Raw genomic sequence first — 8,446 nt, forward strand, 5'->3', positions numbered from 1 at the left:
TTTAATAACCTTTATGTTGTTAATCCCTCTTAGCATTTACTGCCATTCACTCATTTGTATTATTTGGGGTATAGCAGTTTATTCACACAGCATTTTTACATATGGCTTATCATTTGTATTCTATTTTAATAACACTAATAATTATAGACTATTGACAAACTCATCAGACCCTACATATTCATTTCAAAATCATGAAAATAAGGTGGAAAATGAGGTGTAAAGTGGAAAATCTATGTGTACGTTTTCATTGGTGGAATGAGGAGCTACCTGAATATATCACTCCTTTAGCTTTTCCTTCAAATAGTGCACTTTTTCCTCCATGCATAGGAGTCACTTCCATTAGGTAAACAGTAGTCTTGAGGGCAAACCTCAGAAGTAGAAACGGGAGAACTTTTCAGTTATGGTAAAATCAAACATATTTTTCTTCAGTAGTGGAAAAAAAAAATTCTTCATGAGAAGTTCAACCACTGTGAGTTCCATGGTGAAAAACTTTCCACTTATAGATGCAACTTCCTCCAGAATTCTGAGAAATGTCGGTAGTAGAGAGGGGTGTTGCATACACCTGTTTCATTTCCCTCTGACTTTTCCTTCTCCTTTCTCTATTGACATTAAAATCTATAGTGAAAGCACATAGTAAGCAGTCTAGGACAATTGATATGACATTTGATCTAAATCTCCAAAGTCTATTTTAGATGGGGATGCTATGAGAGTCACAGGAGGGGAAAAAAATCTAGAATTATTCTTATGTGATCAAATGTACTAAAATAACAAAAGCAAATCTTATTTCTAGCTAATAACATAGCATTCCTTATGTGATGTCATATTATGGCAGAAAAGAAATATATGCGTCTATTTTCTTCTATATTAAAACTGCTAAGGAGTGGGGACCAATGAACTAAATCAATTGTTTTGGGTTCAAGTTGTAGTTTTTAGTAGCCATCCTTCTTAGCAAGTTTTCCGAAGCAAATGTAGTTCGTTTACTATCACCACTAAATGTGCCATTGTGTAGATTTGTGGAAAAAAGTATTACCAAATATATATACTTTAAAATGATTTGTGTAAATTTATCTATTCATATTATTATTCTCCCCAAGTAAATCAAAATATACTATATACTATGTTTTTCTTCTATAGCTTAAAAGGGGAATGTATGTTGAAACTTATTCAAATATTTATTAGGTGTCTACTAAGTGCCAGGCACTCTACTAGGCAGTAGAGATGTTGTATTAGAGGTGGAAAATGTCCTTGACCTCCAGAACTGATACGCTTGTAAGAGAAATACTGGGTCAAACTAAGTCAAGTTTCTTTGCTACAGAGCTTTTTACGAGTCTTGAGAATTATGAGTCTCTGATAAGGAGATGTAGTGGACAACAGATCCCAAATTTATTTGCAATCTTTTCCTTCATGGACTGTCTCATAGGATTTATGATCCACTGAACACACCTTGAGAGACACTAGTATTCTGCAGTGGTTAGTTAATTGTTTTCTATTAAACAACTATATACTGAATCCATGATATTATTATCTGGATTTTTTGGAGGATACAATGATGTACATGGCCACTGTGATGATAAGGGGGTCCAGTTTAGTTAAGAAGAGAAACCACAGGAGCTGTAACTTAATGTAACAAAGAAATACACACACATATACATATATTTATATGTAAATTACTATTTATATAGTATACAATGTCTTCTGAAGAAGATAGAGTTGTTTGTAACTTGGGATCTCACAGGAGGTTTCACAGAGAAGGTAGACCCTGAGCTGGGCAGAATTTCAGTAAGTTAATTTGGTTCTGACCGTACGATAAAATCAGGTATTTGCACTGGTCAATCTGACCTTGATGGAACAGCATTCCATTTGCAGGGAATGGTGTGATCAAACATGCAGTGGTGGAGATTGCCAGATTGTAATATTCCAGTACCTGGAAAGTGTTGGAACATCTGCTTTCTCCATGGTCTAGAAAAGTGAATCTCAAGTGAAATGCAAGTATAATGGAGGCCAGTGCTCTTTGCTTTGTACACTGCTTTGATTCTACAACATGCAACAATGTAGTGATCTGTTTCAGATTGTCATTATTCGAGAGGGTTCTTAGTAACAGGAGTAGAAAGGGAAGACCTCTCTTCCTGTGTTTCTGCCCTATGCTCTTAAGCCAGAAAAGGTACCAACATCACTGACCTGACCTTGTCTCAGGTATCTATCAGGATCTACTAGAATCATTCTAGTGAAAGGTAACTAGACGTCCAAAGGACTTAAAAGATACACTATAACTTTTGTATACTTAATATACCTGGTGAAACAAAAATGTCACCTGAGTGGTCCCCTTCCCTAGAAATAGCAGTATGTTTTTCCAGTGCATGGCAGAACTTTGCAGGTAAAACTGGGATAAAGGTGAAGAACAGTCTTAAAATTCTAGTCCTTGAACAGCACCTAACACACAACAGGTTTTCAATAATCTTAGCAACAGTATTCACAAATAATGACCATCAGCGTAACTGCTCTTTTGTGCCAAAATACATTACCATATTACTTTTTTTCCTTCAGCTTTACAACTTGGGTTCTATTATTGTTTCCGTTTTACAGATTAGGAAAGTGAGGCTCAGAGATGCTAAGTCACTTGGGCAAGGTCACAGAACTTGTAGGAGATAAACCTGCAGCCTTACTGTTGGATCCTACAAAGCAGACCATAATTTAAGTCCTTCAAAATATACCTCAGAACATTTGAGTAAATTAATGAATAAATCCTCCTAGTCAGACTGACCAGATCATTATATTAGGTTCAGCTGTAAGTGGAGGAAAGTCATAATCATAGTTAGACAGTTAATACAGTAATTTACTTGCTTTGAATTTTCTAAATGATGTTTAGCTGGTAGTTTCATGATGATAACCATCGAATAAAAACAGGCATATTTTGGTGTTTGGAATAAGATCTCATATTGAGTAAAATACATATTGATTCCTAGACCTATATGATGTGAGTAACAGATGACATTGAGATGCCATCTAGAAGTACTCTTGTGCAGTTCATCATGTCAACCCAGCTAATAATTTTAGAATGTTCAGAGTGAATAATATATGCAGCCATAAAGCATATTTATAATCAATGCAAATAATGTTTTCCTATGCTAAACCCAGAGTTAAGTTATAACACGCATCGTAAGATTAATGGGCCATTTTTTCTTCATCACTTTGCTAAATTATTTCGTCTGGAAACCATTCAGAAGGTTGCGAATTGGAGCTGAGCAGTAGTAGTGAGACTGTGCCTCTGATGATGAAACTATTTCCACCCCGACCCCTACTGCTCCCTTCTTGGGAAAGAAGGCAACATTTCTCCTAGAAAAAGTCACAGGTTTATAAGCTGGCTTGACTAATACGTTTGGAGGAATAGTGTGTCTTTTAAGCAGAGCCTATCTCAGCATATAAAATAATTTTTACCTACCATTTAATGAAATTAACACTCACTTTGAGGCTAGGTCTTTTGCCATTTGACTCCTGGATCACGTGTATGGATATATTTTTTTCTTGAGACGAAGTGTGAACCCAATATAGTATCCATCATTCAGTCTATCTAGCTGATGTACATCCTCTGAAGCACAAGCTCCGTGAGGCCAGGCACTTTATCTGCTCTATCAGTGTAGCCCTGATGCCTAGTGTCTAGCTTTTGGAGATTCTTAATAAACATTTGTACTGAATAAGGTATGTATATGGTGAGCAAAAGTTGGCTTCCCATTTTACAGTCAAGAGTATCCCACTCATGTTCTGTGAACACTGGATAGCAGAATCTTACTATGTTATTTTTCTGTTCCCTTTGCAAGTTTCCTGAAAGGGCATTCCTGTCCTTAGAATGTCCATCTCCTCCCATCTTCCTGGAGAATAACTCTTCTTTCTTAGATACTTAGTCCCATTACTGACTCTTTAAGATTGAATTTATTACCTCCTTACAAACAGAAAAATGCAGTGCTGTTTTTTTTTTTTTTTTTGGACATTTATCACCAGAAAATTATTCTAACACCTGAAATTCTGGACCTAAAATGCCTGGACTAGTGGTTCTCAAAGTCTGGTATCCAGACCAGCACATCAGCTGCACGTAGGAATTTTTAGAAGTGAAAGTCTTGGGCCCTGCTCCAGACCTACAGACTCAGACAGTCTGGGGGTGGGGCCCACTACCTGTTTCAGCAAGCTCTCTTGGTGATGCTGATGCATACTCAAGTTTGAGAGCCACTGCTTAGACCTAGAACTTAAGGTTTAGGCTTTGGACAGATCTGAGTCCTAAACACTACTGAGACACTGGAGTGACCATGAGCAAGTTACTTCTGGGAACCTCTTAGCATCTGTGTGCCTTGCTTAGCTAATAGTGATTTTAATTAATTAGAATAATGCACACAGTGTACTCAAGAGAGTAACCAAAGCATGCTTTATGTTCCATAAATTCTAGCTGTTTACCATTATCATCAATCAGAGCTTACTGACACATCCTGAAGACATTCTTCTAATAAGTGTAATAATATGGTTTGTAAAATTAACAGCTTAGAAGAGCATATTACAAAGTTCATCAGACAGGGTCTCAGCAGGAAATCAGGGGTACATCAATAAGGATAAATTGGGCCCAATGTAGAGAATCAAGAGATAGTGTAGTGCCCTGGGTTCAGTAAAAGTGTGGCTACTTTATAGGAGATGAAAGAGAAAGGAAGCCTTGCTGGAGAGAGAGTCCTCCCCAAAGATGCTGTGACGCCCCACAGAGAAGCACTATATGTTAGTTGGGGGATGCAGCCAACTCCCAGCAATTTGGCAAGAATTAATACCCTAACTTCACTCCCCTCCTTCGTTCCCTACAATCTTCTATTGGTACTCTTCATTGGTGAGCCAAACGGAAGCCAGAGCAAGGACACTAAGATAGGCCATGCAAGCCATCCATATAGAGTTGGGTGGAGAAAGGATGTGGAAGGGCAAATAGGACATATTTCCCACAGGTGGTGAGCGAGCTGTAAAATCACTCGCCCTTCTAACATCATTGCCATTGCAGGAGCACGGAGGAGCAAGTGGTTAGTTCTGACTTGGCAGATCCAGGAGACTGCAGGACAGAACTGGTATATGAGTTGGGCTTTAAAGGTAGATTTGAATTTTAATGGAGAGTATGGAGTAAGAAATGGTGAAGAACCAAGGGAAAGGGAGATTCATTGCAAATGGAGAAAAGAAAAGTGGCATAAAGACAAGAAAAGTCAAGACTTATGGAAGAGATAGCAAATACCCTGCGTGTGACTGGAGCAGAGAATGGGTAGACGAAGGCTGGAAGTTAAGATGAAGTCATCCTTGAATAACATTAAAGTTTCCTCCTTTAACCTCAATTTCCACCTTCTATTCCCCTCACTAACATTGGAAAATTAAAAGTGAATTTGACTGGGTTGGTGACAATGGCAGTATGAAGCAAAGAGAGGAGAATAAGAGTAAAAAAATTAGTAGTACCTTGGTGAAGCTGGGTAAATGATGGGTGGTGGTGTCACGTCAAAGCATGGGCAAGTGATTGTGACAAATATAGGCTTATTTCTTGACTATATGACTTCAGTTAAGGTACTTAAGCCCTCTAGGCTACAGTCTCCCAACCTGTAAAATGGGGATAAAACCTCGCTTCCTCCAAGGTTTCTGTGAGGATCTAATGAGCAATGGAAGTAAGAGTTGAGTCCAGTAATCAGTTTTTAATACATATAAACTAATGTGAGGATAAGGGTAAGAATACTTGCTATCATTTATTGAATATTTATGTGTCCAATATTGTGCTAGTCTATTTACATATCTTTTCTCACTTAGCTTTCTTTTCTCTTATCTGCCTTTCTATAGGCAAGAGATAACTGATGGCTCAGTTATGAGGAAACGCAGTTGTGAGGAAAATGTCAGAGGGAAAATGTACCAGAAAGTTAATTCCTAATGGATCTGTCAGCCTTAAACAGAGCACGTCTGTGCTAAAATGTGTAAAATATCTGTGCTAATACTACTCAATTGGACACGTTTTGATAAAGTATTAACTTAATGAATAGGCATAAACAGCTTGGAGCTTTTTGGAGGGTATGTGGTAATATTAGTATTGGTGTGATGACTTTTGAAAGTTCTATGGCGTATAGAAGTCAAAAAGAAGACCCGGAAGGGGGGAAAACTCTCTCTGAAAGTTATTGGGGAAGTCTGGCTAGTAAGACTCCAAAAGGGAGAATCAGTAAGAGGCCAGGTTATTCATAGGCCTTCTAAGAATGTGTCCATGAGAAATATTTACAATGATTGGATGCCGGAATAAAGGAGAACACTGGCTCCACAAATGGTAACTTATTTTACACAAACAGGCTAATGATAAAAATAATGAAAATCTGATGGATTTTTGAGAGTTTCATTGACCAAACTGAGACAAAAGTGCATAACAGCTAGATGCTCATAGTTTTAATCAGTTCCCTTTGGAGTCAAGCAAAGATAGCACCTGAAATGGTAAGGGACGTTTATGCAAGGTCACAAAGATTTTTGGTGGTGCATTTGGGATATAAACCCATTTCCGTAAGAATTCTTTCAGAAGTCAAATGTTTGCTTGTCAAAAATAGCATGAACTTACTTCCAGGAAAAGTTCCTAAGAAAAAATAATTTGAGTAATGAAGAACACTGATGTAAGAGTTAATTTAAGAACCCAGAAATAGAGGTAAAGAGTAAAGCAATTATGGGTTAAGAGTCTGCATAGGCAGAAGGAGCGGAGCGGCTGCTGCTCAATGGCGGAAAAGCCGCCGGTGTTCTGACCAATTCGTCCCCCTGGCAGTTGCGGGGGAGTTTCCTGGCGGCGCGGCTGGAGTCTGTTTCTCAGGGTTCGGTGGTTGGAAGGTGCTCCAGAGAGACGAGGCTGCGGCGGAGGAGGTGGCGGCGGCCGAATCGGCAACGGCGCTAGGGTGGAGAGAAGGCGGCGGCGGCGTGCGGGGCCCAACGGTGTAAACAGCCCCGGAGTCGGCGGAGGCGGTGGCCAAGACCCCGAGGGGGAAGCGGCGGCTGAGCCAGGGTCGCGCCTCCGTTGGAAGCCTGGGCTGAGTGCAGCAGAGGGGTTCTGCGGCGGGCGCGAGCGGACGCCCTAGACCTCGCCTCCCTCCCTCGCCCCAGGCAAGGCCGCTGGGCGCCCCGCCGCAGGGGGAACGGCTCGCGAAGCCCCGGACCGTTTTCGGGGTGCCACCGAGCTGCGGCCGGGACCTCTCCCCGCTTAATCCTCGCCTGTTTCCCTCGGCCGCGGAGCCCAGAGGAGCGGGACGCCGGGCCTGGCTCCTGGCTAGGCCCCTTCCCCAGCCGCCGCCTCCGCGCTCGGCCGAGGCTGGGAGAGGCTCGGGGCAGGAACTTTTAGTTTGCTCCAAAGCCTGGAAGTAAACTGCTTGTCCCTGTTCTCTGCGAGCATCTCTTTCACCTGAAAGCACTGGGGCTACTCCAGGCCGTAACTCGTCCCTTCCTGGTGCATGCCTGTTTGAAAACACTACCTTTCCCATTTGTTTCCTCATTAGCTTCTGCCTTCCTCTGCGCTCCATTTCACTTCCTCGTTAAATCTTCTTTCTCGCTCTTTTGTCTACGCCTCTCACCACCTCCTTCCTCCTTAGCGACTTTATTTAAATCGTTTCTCTTTTTCTTCTCAGGAGACTCCGGTCTTCTCTTCCCTGTCTTCCCCAGCAGTCCTTTTCGGATGTCATTCTTTTTACTAGTGAAGTTATTAAATGAAACTGCTATCGTCAGTATCCCACATCTACCAGAGGCCCATTAAGAATAGACTCACCAGCTTTAAGTGGCAGATCAGTTTGATTTCACCGAGCCTAGCATCCTTTTTAAAAAAGTGTATTATTAAATGTAGAGTGTGGAAATAGCCCTGAAGTTATTTTTAAAATGAAGGGCTCAATGAGTGTTGGAAATAGTTATTTCATTTTTCAAGTTGCATGACCTCTAATGTCAGATTGAGCAGATCTAGAACATTTTTGCCCATCCTGTTTGGCAGAATGCTTCTTAAGCGTTGTGATAGCGGCTCACATTCATCACTATTCAAGTTGGCTTAAAAACAGTTTGAAAACTTTAGAAAAAAGACATTATGAGAACAACTAGGAAGCTGTTTGGATGAAGTCACTGTTAAATACCTTTTAAAATAGGCTCCACATGTTTAACGTATCAAAATAAAGTTGGCGGGAGTCTTGTAAGAAGGATTATTTAGGAATTTGAGTAGTCTTAAGAGTTATGTAGCTATTTTGGGAAAAACATTCTTTTTCTGTTAACAAACGTTTACAACTCCTGTGATGTGAGAATTAACGAGGTTTACTGTGGGATTAACACAGGAACTCATTTTATTTGAGCTACTACATGGATGTAGAAGTGGTAAATTGTTCAGGTTAGCATAAATCAGTATGTAGAAGAAAAAAAAAAAGTCTGCATAAATTCCCCTGGAAGGGGGATATGGTCA

The 8,446-nt window shown here is 40.4% G+C and overlaps 1 protein-coding gene across 9 annotated transcripts in view; it reads left to right on the forward strand.

Moving 5' to 3' along the window:
- LOC132508361 (UDP-N-acetylglucosamine--peptide N-acetylglucosaminyltransferase 110 kDa subunit-like) overlaps window positions 1-8,446 on the forward strand; it is a 162,041-nt gene that overhangs the window by 29,835 nt on the left and 123,760 nt on the right. For 2 of the 9 annotated variants that reach the window (XR_009536553.1, XR_009536554.1), the window contains one exon: window positions 5,024-5,197. The exons of 6 other annotated variants lie outside the window; for them this stretch is intronic. The gene's annotated coding sequence lies outside the window, so the exon portion shown is untranslated. Of the gene's footprint in view, window positions 1-5,023; window positions 5,198-6,787; window positions 6,821-8,446 lie in introns of those variants that run through there. One more of the 9 variants, XR_009536555.1, reaches the window with a different exon arrangement.

The sequence above is a fragment of the Lagenorhynchus albirostris genome, chromosome 17, assembly GCF_949774975.1.
Source record: "Lagenorhynchus albirostris chromosome 17, mLagAlb1.1, whole genome shotgun sequence".
Taxonomy (NCBI): domain Eukaryota; kingdom Metazoa; phylum Chordata; class Mammalia; order Artiodactyla; family Delphinidae; genus Lagenorhynchus; species Lagenorhynchus albirostris.